Source organism: Megachile rotundata, chromosome 13, assembly GCF_050947335.1.
Source record: "Megachile rotundata isolate GNS110a chromosome 13, iyMegRotu1, whole genome shotgun sequence".
NCBI lineage: Eukaryota > Metazoa > Arthropoda > Insecta > Hymenoptera > Megachilidae > Megachile > Megachile rotundata.
In genome coordinates, this window is record NC_134995.1 from 15,662,674 (window position 1) to 15,678,985 (window position 16,312).

Consider the following 16,312-nt stretch of genomic DNA (forward strand, 5'->3'; position numbering starts at 1 on the left):
CGCGCAAATGATAATATACACGCGAGATGAATTACGCTTACGTCTGTACGTATGTATGCAGCTAGAACGGGCAAGTGATCGCGTGGATCGTGGGTTTCGTAGCTTCCGGTTAATGGACGAGGACGTGCGTTGCCTGGCAGATTAAAGAGACACGTCCAAGTGAATGCTCGCGAGGTACATCAATCACACGCGTAATGAAGTGCCCATTAGTTTTACAATGTTTTCTTCCCTTTAACTCGATCATCTGCTCGGTAATATCGAGGTGAAGAAAAAAAACGATTCTTTAACGATGATGGCTCTCGATTTAACGTCGTCTTAATCGGGATGATCGATACTTTGCATCGATTCTTGCCTTTTTGCAACTCCGCACCTACTTATTTTACGTAATAGGAAACGAGGCGTGAAAGAGCCTTTCATAATTGTCGTAATCGGAGCGAGAATAGGAGAAAATAATTGTACGATGAGACACCACCTGCAACATATTTGCAGGAAACGTGATATCGTTTCTCGTGCGAAATTTCGACGATAAATTATATTTAATCGAATGCAAATTTGCATGGTAATATTCGTTGAATGCGCGAGAAGGAACTGGAGGTACAATACGCGTGCAGGAAGGGTTTACCGTATCGGAGTGTTACATCGATCCGAAACGACCACCCATTTCTTTCTTCGCTCGTAAACGTACAAAAGAAAAGTAAATACCGAGGAATCGTGCACGATTATATCGTGGAACGAGGCGATTCCTAATGCTCGCGATTATTACGCGTCTCTTTTGCGAAACATCCGGTCGCAAGTCAGCTTTAATTACGGTTATTCTTTTCGATGGCGATTAAAACGACCAACCAGGACGCTCAGCAGGGCAGAAATTCAATGTCGAATCAACGTTCGCGAAGAATAGATGGCAGTTCATAATTATTGTACCTTTCTAAACGAATAATGAATCGTAAATCGAGAACAGAATAGCTTACCCTTAACTGGAACTAATTGCTGGAAGCTAGCCAGGAAACGGGCACATCGTTCATCCGATCAGTATATCCGCTACAATAATAATAAAAAAATAACACATAAGTTATATAAAAAAAAAAAGAAAGAAATTAATGACATATAACCAATCTTCTTTTATTTTTCTCGGACGTAACGCTGAAGTGATTTGATTCGTTTGTACAATCCGTTAATGACTTTCGAATTGTATTTTCAATTAGATATTAAGGTTAAGTAACAATGAATTCTGTATTCGGTTAAATGACTCATTCTTTCCACGTTTTAAACTGGCGTCGATTATCGTGATCATTAGCTGGCCTTCATTAGCACGAGGCAACGTTTAATTAAAAACAAGAACACTCCATCGGGATTCCTCGTAATTTCGAATGCAACAGAAAAATTTACAATTCGATTCTGGGTTAGATTAATCATCGCTTTTAATGGGTGTTACATGACGATTCCAGATATGCTTTCGTACAATCGTTAAATTTAATTTTCGTAGATAGAGTGGTAATACGTGCACGCTTCGTTTCGTTCAAATTTCAAGGAAAAATATTGAACTCGTCGGAAATTTTCTATCTTGGAGGTGCTCCAAATTTTCTGCGCATTTCGTGTGGCAAACGTTCAATCGAGCATCGTTTGTAAACGATTTTTATTTTTATTTTATACGTTACACCGATATATCAGAACCATTACAATCGAGTAGTTCGTTTAGCGCAAAATTGTTACAAAAATTGCTATAAGCGTAATCATTATCGTTATGATCGTACAAGTTCACTCAGGTAATTCAGTAGTCCATCGACGTATCGTAGATGGTTTGGAATAAAAAGAGGTGATCTTCCCACGAACGTCACCTTAGCACGAGCAAAGTGTCGAGCTTAAGGTCTCGTTCTCGGTCGAAGGATAGTCGACGACGAAAAGTGGTCCTTAACTGCACTTGACTTTCGAGACGAAGGCCAGAAAGAACGAAAGAAGAAGAAGCAAGAGGGAGAAGGGATCTCCGCGGGGTGGTGGCCGGCTCGTTCGGTCAAAAGGAGGGATAGAAACGTCCATTATTCTATTCCGGCGAAGTGAGGCCGGCAATCTGGCCTTATAAAATAAACCACTCTAGCACGGTTGCTCCTCGTGGTCGGTGCGATCTGTCAAATAAATCGTAGCTCGTTTCTTACCGGCTTTACTTACCCGCCTTCTCTTTCTCCCTCCTCTCACGCCGTCTCTTTATCCGTGTTTTATTTCGACTCTAGCTCTCGGCCGTTTGTACTCGTGAAACGGAACGATCTTGTATACCGTATAGTACAGTATAAAGTGTAGAGACACAACGAAGAAAGAGATTCGTCTTCGACGAGATCACGTGAACAGGATTAACAAGACGAAGAAGCTCGCGGTTAAACGTACAATGCGTTCCACTGTATGATCCACCTCTTCTTCAGCATCGACGTGGAACGCGATTTCATGTACTGTTGGCTTGTGGTAGCAGCGTTTAATGGGGATCAGATCGCTGCTTTCGTTGATGATACTACTTTTCGTATCTGCTTTTTCTCTTCTTTGCCTCGATAGAAACTACCACTCTTCTTTGTATCTTCTCTCATCGTTTTTCTCTTTATTTTTCAAATGTATATGGATTTCGATAAATACGATATCTTTTGAGGCAAGACATGGCAGCAATTTCTTATTAGTGTATTTTCTTATGGATCCTCTGCTAAAGGCTATAAAATAGAAGTAGAATCCAGACTCCTAGTTCGCAACTCGTCGCGTTCGATTTACCCTGCGATCATAAACGCACGATCGGTATATCCTCCATGCTCATAAATTGCGGTGTCATCAGGATCTCATCACCGAAATCCTAAAAGACGTAAGAATAATCGTTGTACAGAGGCATCGGTCGAGCTAATTACAACTCGAGTAGCTCCAGGAGCCTTCATTAATAACCACCGTGTCTGAACACGTCCAGTTTGTTCATTTTCCCATCAACGGGCGTAATATTATCTGAAATGATCGGGTCCGGCTAAATCCCGGGGTGCGAGCAACAAGCAGTAATTAACAGATGATGTAGAACGAAGTTGTGGATTACCAGCACGTTATCGAGCTACTCGACGACGAGCTGCATCAGATATTACTATGTACCTCGTAATGATCGCGACGACATTAACCTTGTATCGGTTAATAGAGTTCCGACCAACTAACTGGCAACTTGCACGTTGCTAATGGCGACAAAACGAAAAACATCGTTGATCGTTAATTGATACACGGTGCAAAGATGGCATTCGCCAACGATTTCATCGCTGCTCGACTTATTAGGACCGACACGTGGTTTCTGGAGGAAAATGGATCTGATTCTATCTCGCGAAGATCAAACACGAATGTAACTAACATGGGAACAAGTTACCGATTTAAGGCTTAAGTTATACTGTTAATTTATTAAAATTTAGTACCCGGTAATGGAATGTGACGATGGTAATTAATATGCCAATTACTTTATTATTGCGGCGTTATTTCTATTAGTCACTCGTAGGTCCAAAGGCACTTAGTCCATGGACCACTTAGCCTCGCGTTAAGATTTCTGGATTCCAGAGTTCCTAGACCTAAGAGTTCCGATCTTACACTTCCATGATCCTACATCCCTCAAAAATTCCTAGTGTCCAAATTCCAGAATCATAGATTCTAGATTAATAGCTTAGATCGTTCTCAAGTATCCAACCCCTTATGTCTACTATGCAACTGCCCCTGTATCCCCTTTACTCTTGCAACAAACACTAATGAGTACAGCGTCAAAATTAGTACAAGCTACGTGCCAAAAGAACAATGCATCTTTGTAGCTGTCAGAGCATAGCAAAGATTTCCTAATAATCCTTTTTAACGGCGATCAGAAAAGGAACGATAATGATCGAGTATCGGAGTGGCAAGAAGCCAACGGGAATTCGAACGGTTGGTTTTATCGGCAAGCGTATGTACCGCGTCTAAAGATAAACGGAACGCAATTACAGCGTGATGCGACGGAATGTTAGCACGCATGATAGAGCGTCCCGAGTGCACAAGGTATCCGGATATATGTATGATAGCGTTACGCGTGCACGTGCGCTTCATGCCGACTCGTGCTCCCGTGGCTTTAATTTATCGCTGGAAATCTGAATTCGCTAATTGCCGCGCTCGCTGCACACGGGAGGCGTGCGTGCGAGACAAAGCGGATCGGCCAACGAAACGGAATCCTTAGATGCTGAAATGAAAAGAGTTAACGTGCTTTCTTCTTCGGCGTTGTTCTTTGAAAATATGGCGGATACGGTACACTCTCCATTTACGAGTCAAACGTTCTTTACATAATTATTTTCCTCCTGCCCGTTGATAATAAAATTCATGCATAAAAATTTGAGTACAAGTTTGAAAATTGAAAGAACTTTCATAGCTCTCCCATGATTGTTAGCCAAACCCTATGTTGCATATTTCTGAAATTTACGACACGTACTCGTTTTCCCCAGCGGTGTCCTGTTGCGGTATCCATTTTCACCGTGATGTCTCATTACATATATCCATTTTCGTCATATCATTTTCACCGTGACGTCTTACACGATAAACACGTCAATCTGTACTCGCAATGAGCTAAAAGGGTTAGATCCGCTACATCGATATATGACCAGGTGGACCTCGTCACGGTCTTTCAACGAGGCTCGAAAAAAACACGGACGCGTGCCACGGACGAAAGCGATCTCACTTATTCAACCCTTCGTCCCCAGCCTCCTCTTCGCGGTGCGAGGGTCGTTTCACCAGCCATCGGCGAAACAAACGCTGACTTATTTTGAAACATCGGTTTCATCCGAGGAACGTTGCATTTGTTTGGACAAGAATTATCGTTCGCCAACCTCGAACGAGCTTTCAACTATATCGACCCACGTATTTTCGAGATTGCTGGCGTAAACGTTTAATCACCATTAAAATGGTTTATCGTTTCGGGGATTTTTCAAACGGTGTCAAAGTGCCTCCTATAATTTTGACTTCGGTTACAATAGGATTTAATGGCTGTGTATTATAGATTCTAGGTACAAAATCTAATAGCTAAGAACCTCGGGTATAGATCCTGTAATTTAGTGTCTAATTTTATGATAATGTAACATTGTGATAAAAATTGGATTTTAATGCAACTTCGATGAGTAAAGGATTGAATAGTTTCCGCTGCCATTAACGAGACTCACGATTCCGCTCCGCCCCATGAATACATACCATGCAACAATGTACCGGCAAGGAGCGTGATCCACGTTTACTCGAGCGTTGCACGATTTACGTATCAATTGCGATTAATCGACTCGACTTCCTAGTCGACTTTACCCGGACACGACCCGTGGTCCCTGTCTCGGTAGATCCGCGAAAAAAGACCAACAACACGAAGGAAAACGCGCTCCGGCTATACCGTCGAACCAATAATTTTCCCGGGCGATAGATCATCAATATTTATAGTCGGCGGCCACGAGGAACGCCTTATAAACCTATTTGCGGGCTACGATAATACAACTTCCTAATAGTCTGATTGCATAATAATGCTGACCGCAGCTGCGGCGTACCGCAAATAAGAGATGCTTCGATAACTTCCCAGCTACTCTTTCTCCTCCTCTCTCTTTCGAATCTTCTAATACTCTCCTTCTTTTCTTTCTTCCTCTCTGGCTATGCTGCATCCATTACGATCCAATTAATTCCTAGATTTAGTACCATACTAAACTCAAGGTCTACACTTTTTTCTTGACATTGTTTCATCTTCCACATTGTCGAAATTCTTCATCTGGTAGTTTATATATTTCAACCATATATCATATCTAACCATATATGATCATCTACATATTGCAATTATACATCCACTTTCAATCACACATCTACATATTCCAATTACACATTTACATATTGCAATTACTCATCCACACATTCTAGCAATACATCTATATATTCTAATTACATATCTAGTACGCCGTAATTAAGATCATCTAGGTGCACGAACAAATTGGATGAAATAATATTGATGATACACGTCGATTAAAAGATCGTTTCGCAAATAAACGAAGACGCGCGAAGTTTGATGGTTAATGGCTTGATGCATTCTTCGTTCTCGGTGTTTCGTTTCAAGGAATCTTTGCAGAATGTGCGGTTCGGATCCTTTTGTTTTCTGTTCACGATCTAGTACGCATCGTCGCGTAGTAATTGGCGGAATGAGCACAACGAGGTCGAGTGATTGGCGAGTCTCTCTTCGTATACTTCCTTCGACTTTTGTCTGCTGCTTAATTATTCCTTGAATTAATTTTCGAACCGTCTTGTACCATAAAATACTTTTCCTTTCTTTTGTCTATAAATTATTCGGACGTTCCGTTATTCTTCTTTATAATGGAATCGATAAATCCGAGGCTACAAATTCTTGCGAAGCCAAAAGTTTGTATCGGATTTGGCTCGAGTGATCTTTCTGCGGATACTACGCACGCGGTATCTATTTTTATTCGTTTTCTTTCGGATCCTGTTTGTATATTTCACTCGAGAGGATTTCGGAGCAGACGCAAATATCGATGTACGTATTTATATTAAAAGAATAATGGTGTTTTCGAATTTTCGTAAACGATTATCCTGCGCAGACGCTTACTTCGAAAGTCTTCAGCGATGAAATATAAAATATATTCAATAATTTTACAAATTTCGTGCAGTGAGAGCGGAAGAACGGTACAGGTTCTAATTCTACTAAATAATAATCTACTGACTAATTTAAGAAAATTCATGTAACAGGGAGATTAACAAACGTTTTTCTAAGCAGACTCCAAAGTCAAGAACGTGTGTCTAATTGATACGTCTAATTTTATAGAGACGATTTTACGTAAGAAACCGTAATAGGAATACGCTCCTCGTTATCCACGGATTATATAGTAAAACGACGAAACAAGTAGCGAGTAGTATTAATCATCATTAAGGCAAGTATAGCATCGTGGTAGTCGTTGCCATGAAATAATGAGACTGTTCTTCGTTGAAGATCGTGCTCCCTTAATCTTGATTGGCATCGAATAACATGCCACGGCTACCAGACATATTTTCTCGGTTTATCTTTTATTTTTTTACCTTCATTTTTCTCATTTGTTTCGTAAAGGTTGTCCACAGGTTTGCGTGAGATTTTATCAAAGAGGCGGGGAGAAAGGACGCGCAGCCTTCAGGGTGGTATTCGAAATCCTTAATTTCGGACAAAGCTTACCATTCCGCAAATTCCCAATTACCAAGTTTATGGATCTACGATGGATCTGTGTACCGTGAAACTGTTTTACCAACGTAATAACCAAAGCACACGGACAAATCGGTAACAAGATCTTTCGACCAATAAAAAGAAAAAAAAGTGGGTCATGCCCGATCGTATCTCCGATCCGAAGGAACACGAACGACTAATGAAAAGCAACTGTTTTCCTTTCGTCGCTACAGATACGCCTGTCGATCATAATTCATTTCCTGGTGCTGGTAGAGGAGAGTATCGAAAAATCGAAGAAGAAAAAGCACGGTCGAGGTGTTGCGTTGTCTGGCCAACGTACTGCGAAACGGACTCTTGACACAATCTTTTCTAATTATCTCGTTCCAGTGCACATTGCGTACCATAATCGGATATGCTAATGGGCAACAGGGAAAAGTAACGATGTTACCTATCTTTTTATGTCGCCCTGTGCACCCTACAGAAACTGGCCTCTCTGACTCCGCATGCACTGCTATATCCGTATAATGTGCGATCGAAATAAAACCTTCTTGTCAATGTCTTAACCGTACCCTTAAATAATAATCATGTTGGACGAAGGAGATTCTGTGATAATTATCCTTCAACATAATATAGGTGTTCCGAGTCTCGTGTTCCTTTCTTCCATCTTTTTAATACTAGGCTCGCAATAAAGAAATCCTCGACTTATCGATTGAAGACTTCTGACTGATTAGGGTAATCGAGGAACAAGGTAGCTGGAGAAGCTGTTGAGTTACGGTTACAATGACGTCTGTCGATGGCTCTTAACTAGGGATACGGGAACGTACAGTCGAAGGCAAAGCTCTCTTTCGTACGAAATTATGTACGAAATTCAAGTCCAATTATAATTTGCATACTCAACGATTGCATAATAACATATTGACATAACATTTCAAACTTTTTTGTCAGTTTTAATATTGTAGCTGTAATTAGCCAGTTCTGCCTGACGCATTTGACAAATAAGTCATACTGCAAGGGGTTAAAGATGTGGGTGTTTCAAGGTTTAATTGATCTAACAACACTGTAGCTATAAAATTGCGTTTTAATCAAGGTCTTTGTAAGGAGGCAGCGCTCAAAGTTTACCGAGGACACAATCACTTCCCATGAATCTCTGACAATCTCCCAAGCTAATTACCATCCCGGTCCCTGATAAGAGCAACAGAAATCTGAATCTCTAGGCGCTCAATCTGCCGGCTAAGCCCTCCATTGAATTTCAAATCAGCCCCGACGACTCTGTCAATGAGAAGCAGCAAAGAAAAGAACGTAAGTGAAAATAAATAAAGGAGAGCAGATTCCGTGGAGGGAGGATCAATCGTGGCTGGTATCTGGACCCGAAGCAATTATTCTGAATGCTCTTGTCGCGATCGCGAAGAGGGTAGCTTGTGTATCGCGATAAGCCGACCATCTCGCACCTGTAGGACCTTCGAGGACATTCCGTCGATAGGATTATCGAGGGAAGCTGTGCGCGAGAAACTTGACGCGATAAGAAAATGCCGCGAGCGGAAACGAGCGGAAAACGATCGATCGATCGCGATCGGTTTCGCGTTATCGCGTCGATTCGCCTCGGAATTATTGTCGTCTTTTATACTCGACTTGCGCCGCGCCAGCGTTTCATCGGAACGCAATCAGCGTTTGAACGATCGCTTAATTACCCAGGGTCGATCGTGTATCGAGATTCGATGTATCGAGGTTGCTTCTTGTTTCGGACTGCTTGATGTACGAGCTCGGCATTCTTTTTGCGGAGCGAGCAAGGTGTTCGCGGTTTTGCGCGCTCCTTTTGCTGACGACGATACGTTTGATTACATTAATCGATCCGCAGATACGGATGTTCTACACGTTATGTACCGAGAGTATCTACTGTATGTGTACTTACTTTATTATATTTAATTGAACCTTTCGAACCGTGTACACGTTATAATGCTTATCTTGTTTCAGATTCGAAAACGTTACAAAATTTAGTTCTGTATGCTTCGATGAATTAGCAGAATCTTCGCTTCAAAATTCATTATTATTAATCTGCTCGTAATCTAAGATGTTCTTTTAACTTTCCATTAAATATCAGGTCTGAGTGAATTAAATTATAAAGAAAAGATGGTACTTAAGGAGATATTAACCCGAGCATATTCTTACGTGTGGAAATTTGCGAACATAAAATTAGAGTAATTTACGAGCGAAGTCTAAAATGCTAGAGGCACAAATAGAGGAATCGCGCATGATTGGCCCCGATATCTCGAGCGGGATGGACACGGTATATAAACCGGTGCATCCTCGCGTGTGTCGTCTTTACTCATTCAAAAGGGAAACCAGTTTTCGTCGCGGTGGTCCTGAAGATCGCGAGTCGGATAAATAAGCCCTCGTTACGAGAGGTGACGCGTCCGACCTGCTCGACCCACCGGGAACCAGTGAAATATCGGTTGACGGTGTCGTGCCAAGCTGATTGGACAAGAACGATCGTCCTTGCGAATCGAATACGAACGACGATCTTGTTAATCGGATCAGCTTCGTGTACAAAGTTACCGGTACGCGTGAATTTAATTGAACAGTTGACTGCCTCGACTAATGGAGTTATCGGAGACGCAGGAAAAGTGCATTCCGAATACGAATCGTCTCGATTAACGTGTTCCTCTTTTACCTTAAAAATTCTACCGATAGAGAAAATGTTGTACTATCGCTGTTGCATTTTCTTATTTTCGAAGTCAAGGATTTTAAAGGACATTAACGTAACTAAAATTTTTCTCTTGAAATCCGGAGTCTGAGAATTTAAAGATTTTAGGGTGGGAAGTTTATGTGATTAGATATTGAAAATCATTGATCTGAAAAATTTGAGAATTTGAAAACATATGAAAATTTGTAAATTCAGGAATCGGAGATTAGAAAATATTCGCGAATGGATATGACGGAAAGGAGCCGCGAGTTCCTAAATATTTTCTCACGTGCAGCTGTCCCGATGCGGATTGCTCGTGTTTGTTCATTGTGCCGGCAAACAAGCGTGTATTGTCGCATGGTACCGTGACCGTGAATCGGTCATTGTGCGACGTTACGTCGAGGACTTGATGCTTGTGTCGCATGTGGGCTCATTCTAATGTAAAAGCCTAGTTTTACGGCTCATTGTCGAGTTCGCGATGAGAAAAGGAGCCAGCGGAGCGTTGATTCAACGGTGACCACTCACGGACTTGTTCTCTACGCTCTACATCCTCCGCATTCGCCCTGGACATGCTCGAATTTCTACCAAATCTTGTGTTATTTTCAACAATTTTTTCTCTAAAGTAACCAATAATCTGACAACGCTAAGTACATGTAATTATGCTTATGTACAGAGATGTACCTAAATGTGGTAATTATAAGAATTTGTTCATATGGAGTTAAGTGAGCAATCTCTCATCTATGTTGCCCTTAACATCACTTCATACCACTGAAGTTATTTAGGAAACAGTATTTGAAGTTGCATGAAAGATACTCAAAAGTCTTTGAAACGAAGCACCTTCTAAAATAAACTATCCTCGCGTTTTGCAAAAAGGGAATTAAAATTCTGCCAGAAAAATGATAGACTACCAAACGATAATAATGTACCCATTAATTTATACGAAAAGATAAGCGAAGTTGCGTAAAATTCTGCCAGAGAAATGAAAGACTATCAGCCGATAATAATAATGTACACATTAATTTATACGGCATGATAAGTTGCGTACAGGTATCAAGGAGCGTATAACTACGTATAGATAGCCATAATAATAAGCAAGAAATGTCACACCTGCTCTAGAAACAGATACAGAGGGCAGTTTATCAAAGAACGAGTTATAAAAGGAGTCGCAACAGGACGTCCCACGACGAGGCATTAAAGGCGAGGAAACAAAAGGCCATTACATGGAGTGTTCGCAAAATTGCACGCGACTCTAAATCACAGGGTACAGGCAAAATGGCGAGGCTAGGCCAGAGTTAGAGGCTGCATTTGACAGCGTTAGAAAGATCGCCTCGACAAATGATCCATTGGTCTCCGAGTTGCTATCTCTCCGACGAGGCTACCAACGTTCGTTTCCTCTGCTTGTAAACGGCTTGTCGTCCGGTGACAACAGTATTTGTCTCTGCGGTTCTGATCGAAGAGATTTATATTGCACGAGGAGACGGCCTGAGTATACAGGGTGATCCACTAACGATTGACTCTACCACTACATTTAATCGAAGATTGTTCTTTATCGATTTCGGCTGATATATTTTTCTATGCAAAATTTGCATTCTTCTCACGTGTCAACTTACCAGGTGTACCAGTGCTTTCGACAGTAATCGAAATTTCTCAAGTTAAACTTGGTAAGAATAAACCTTAATAAACCGAGAATGAAATTCCGTTTATCTAAATAATCGTGATGTGACCAAAGAACCCTGTAAGCTGCTTATCGCGCCATAATTTGATCGAGAAAGTATACTAAGTTGCAGTTATCTGGTAATAAATGGTATAACGAGACACCCTGTATAGGAGAACATTGTCCAGGTGATAGTAGCGAAACGGACACGGGGTTTCATCTCGAGCAACGATAATGCGTCGACCGAGTGAAAGCTCGATCGTGTCAGGTCCATTGTGTGTGGAGAATTTTTTGCTTTCCGTGGTGGGTCCTTCGAGGCGAAACGCTCCGGTTGATTAGCATAAAACGCCCACCGTACACTCCCCGCGCGCTTATAGTACCACGAGAACCCTCGTTCGTGAAGTCACGGCCCGATTAAGCTGAGATTCTTTCGACGACCGATTATATCGACTGTCGAGACGATCACGAGAAAAATTGAACCTTTATCCCCTTCACGGGGAGTATGCACGCCATCACGTATCGTATCGACGAGTATTTGTATAGGGACGAGGTGAATTTGGGTGTTTGCAGTTTTGGGGAGGTGGAAATTTGGGGTGTTGGAAATTTGGGGAGATGGAAATTTAGGGGGTTGGAAATTTGGGGGGTTGGAAATTTGGGGGTTGGGAATTTGGGGAGATGGAAATTTCGAGGGTTGGGAGTTTGGAAGTTTGAGAATTTGGGGCGTGAGAAATTTGGAAGTTTGAGAATTTGGGGTGTAAGGAATTCGGGGCGTCAGAAATTTGGAATGTGAGAAATTTGAAAGCTTGAGAATTGGGGGTGTGAGGAATTTGGAAGTTTGAGAACTTGGGGCATGAGAAATTTGGCGCGTAAAAAATTTGGAAGCTTGAGAATTTGGGGCGTGAGAAATTTGAAAGCTTGAGAATTTGGGGCGTGAGAAATTTGGAAGCTTGAGAATTGGGGGTGTGAGAAATTTGAAACTTTGAGAATTTGGGGTGTCAGAAATTTGAAACTTTGAGAATTTGGTGCGCGAGAAATTTGGAACTTCCAAAATTTGAGCCGTGAGAAATTAAAAAAGTAAATTTGTAGAATTAGAGAAATTCGAAACAAAGAGAACCCTCTGCATCTGCAGTGCATTATTGAAGAGAAGGTTCATTAGAGCGCACTTCCTTAACGACATTAGTTGACAAGGATTTTCCGGTAATGGCGGTTCTTTCGGCACCTTTGGTCGTTTTCTAGGAACTAAAGAAATTACGCTCAAGACGCGGCTCGAAATAATAGTCTGTGGAAAAATCGAAAACGGCTGGTCGGTGTCTCGCGTCTCTTTTATTACCCCCTTCAACGTGCCATGGATTTGTTTTGAGAATTTTTAATGGTGACCGCTTAAAACGTCGGGAGCGTGAAAGAATGTCAACGATACGAACTGAAAGAGCGCTTCGCTCAGAGTTTTCATTTCAAAGGAATAATGACGGTGGACATATTTAAGTACCCCGTTAGTCAACGTTTACTGGAATATTAAAGTTTCTTTGACGTTTTAAATAGAAATGAGTGAATAACGTTTTCTTGAATAAATTCAAAGTTAATGACTTTTAACACTGTTACTTATTTTCGTTTTCGTATATTTGTATATTTTCCTCTGCCAGCTGTTCATTTTCGAAACATTCGTTTTCTTCAAACCTACTATTCGAATCTACTATTATTTCGTGCCTATTCAAATTTCCCGGGCAAAAAAATACAAGATTCGATCGAGGAGCATCGAATGAACGATCAAAAGCAGGCTTTTCGTAAGCAAATGAAGAACATGAATGAAAGCCGGGTGGCAATCTTATCGACGTCTAATCTGCCAAACAGCCATTGTGAAATGTGTTCACGTAATTCAGAAAAAGTACGCGTCCCGTTTCGTGTCGGGCATATATCGTGGCTCTCGTCGTCCCCGAACCCATCCACCGGAAGCACCTCGTGATTTGCTGCAACGCCGGAAACGGCGCACGTGCGTCGTCGTTTTTGTAATTCATTCAGTCGCGTTCCGGGAACCCGTTCGGGGATGCTGTTCATTTTTCAACGGACAATCAACGTCCGAATGCATCCTCGCCGAATAACCGTTCTAGAGGGTTGAAAAATTGCGAAACACAAGAGGGTGGACTTCTTCTTCTTCATATTTTTATTAGAATTCATCAGGACCATTCTACGATAGTTTCTAAGTTTCCTAAGTGTAAATGTAGCGTAAAAATTTTATTCTGGGCTTAATAAGTTTTTTTAGAATTTTTGTGAGTTAGAGTTCATATATGATAGGATCTTCAAGTGTCAGAGTATTTGAATTTTAGCACTCGTGTGTTCTAAAATTCACGAGTCCTAATATGTTGAGGACCTAGTATTGTTTACAGGGTTCCAGAGGTCTACTTCCTAGTCTCAGAGATTCCACAATGCATCTAGGGATTCCAGGTGAAAGTACGTAATGCGAGACTTGCTACATTTATCTTCCGCGAAGTCTTACTTTGTAGCTAAGTGCACTATGTAAAGAAAGATTAGCGTTCTGAAGTATCTAATTCGCTGATCCGTTACTTCGGATCGAAGTCAACCGTAAAGAAATGTCTATTTAAGTTATTGACAAATTTCTCGATTTTTAACGTTAAAGTCAGTCGTACGGTTATGTCATATTCTGTTACACTCGATCGGAGTCGAACTGGTCCCGCTTAATCAATCGAGGGTTTCTATCGATCCGACTTGGAACGAGTTTCTAACATGTATTTATCGGCTATCGTAACCAGCCCGTGGCTATTACGTTTCAATCAATTAATCGAAACTGTAATTAAAAGATCGCAATCTATGGACGCATGCATATGTAAACAACCGATAACGAGGAAACGATTGTTTACGAGGAACTTAGATCACCGATGATTATACACGTTTGCTCATCATTAAACCCTGCATTCATCATAATATCGACATAGATGGAAACACGAACAACGATTTGTTTTGCAACGCTTGTTAAACGCAGTCTCTGGCATGTTTGCGAAGCTCGTCGTACGACCACTTTTATTGTACGCTTGCGAAACGAGCGAACTGTCAATTCCTGGGCGCTGTTCGACGGCGTTGGCGTTCATCTTGACCCAACTAAACAATGCAATGAATCGGTGAACGACCCTCCCCTTCGTTTCGACCACGCAATTATCGATCTTGAATATTATCCCACCTTCTTCCAAAATTTTTTCTACTTTACTTCGATCTTATAATCTTGTAACTTCATCGTTATTTAAGCAGGCATATAATTTTCGATTACAGACATTTCAATGGTTCGCAACAACATTCGTGTACAAAAGTACACGTGAAGATGTACAGCCGAATGAACCGAGTGACACTTTAAATTGAGACCATGTCACCGAGATAGATCGCTTAAGAGTCTGAGATCAAAGTGTCACGTGACCAGTTGACATTATCAATCCCGTTATCGGAGCAAATGGTTTGCTCTAAATCGAACGTCTCAATTATTACAATAGATTTAACCCTTCAACTGCTAAAGTCGTAGCCCTTTAGATTCTCCTTATACTTCATTTACTTCAGAAAACCAATCGAACAGAATTTATCGTTTCATGTAATGGAACAACTAAACAGCAACTGATTGACACGCGAATATCGATGGTGCCGTGCAAAAGTGCGCCGCAGTCAAAGGGTTAACCGTAGGTGATGAATAACCGTGGCAACCGCAGCAAATAAAAAAAAATGATAAGGAAAGGGGTTAAAAAAGCTTGATCCGATAACCGGACGAAGCGCGAAAACAATACAACCTCCACCCTCGCGTGCATTCACCCTACTGAATCCCGCGGCGCATCTTGTCGCACGTGACCGGACCACGTGCAGTTCCGATCAATGGGCAGCCAATGAGAGCGCACGGCGCGCGAACGGCGCGTCGCGGTGCGCGTGCGCAACAGCAGGTACGCCACGCGGCGGGCCGCGGCCTGTCAGATGAAAACGTGCCGCCGGTGCATAAACATCGCGAGAGCGCGATTCACTCCGTGTACGGGTCGCTCTCCTCCGACTATAATTTTCGGTCGTGTAAGAGAGAGAACAACGAGAGAGATAGTGTCGGGGGTCAAGAGACCGTGTGTCGTGTCTTGTGCCATCTCTCTTCGTTGCATCCGCGCGGATTATGCGTCTGTTCGATCGGTGGCACAGTGTCCCTGTCTGCCCAGGAAACTGTCCATTACGAGGAGTCTAGCGATTGTGCTTCGTCGCGCAAATTCGAACGAAGGAAACTCTTGTTTCTTATTCTCTCCGGGTTGAATATGAAGAATTATTTTTCCAGGATTATGTACGATCGAATGGTTCCTACTGTTGTGGAAGGATAATCGGTGAGCGAAGGTAATATGATTTACTTTTCATATAATCGAGACTTTGTATGAAGGATCCTAGGGTGGAAGGTGTAAAGACCTTAGCCTCGACAAATTTTAAATATTATCTCTATTTCTAGTATCTATTCTAATGTCTTCAGACATAGTAATTAAAGCCACAGGGTACCTAGGTTGTATAGGGTATGTAAGACCTAACTTCCAATTAAAATCAATGAAGTATAAAATCAAGGGACGATACATAGAAACTCTAAGTGCCTAGGAGCCTTAGAGTAACTTTCAGAACCTCCTACGGCTTTCAAAGTTGGTACTGGAATACAAATCAGAAGTTTGTGCAATCGTAAATGATACCGTATTCCCAAAGGGACTTTGCAGAAGTTAAAGTAGTTTGACCGCATCGATTCGCGATAAAAGGAAGGTTGAAAGATGATCGAAAGCGATCGGAGAGTTACAGTTAGTAT

General features: G+C 41.7%; 1 protein-coding gene across 4 annotated transcripts in view; it reads left to right on the plus strand.

Annotated features, from left to right (window-relative positions):
- LOC100874760 (fibroblast growth factor receptor homolog 1) overlaps window positions 1–16,312 on the plus strand; it is a 49,943-nt gene that overhangs the window by 3,173 nt on the left and 30,458 nt on the right. Inside the window, exon 1 of one of the 4 annotated variants that reach the window (XM_012298042.2) lies at window positions 15,463–15,864. The exons of the other annotated variants lie outside the window; for them this stretch is intronic. The gene's annotated coding sequence lies outside the window, so the exon portion shown is untranslated. Of the gene's footprint in view, window positions 1–15,462; window positions 15,865–16,312 lie in introns of those variants that run through there. 4 annotated transcript variants of the gene reach the window in all.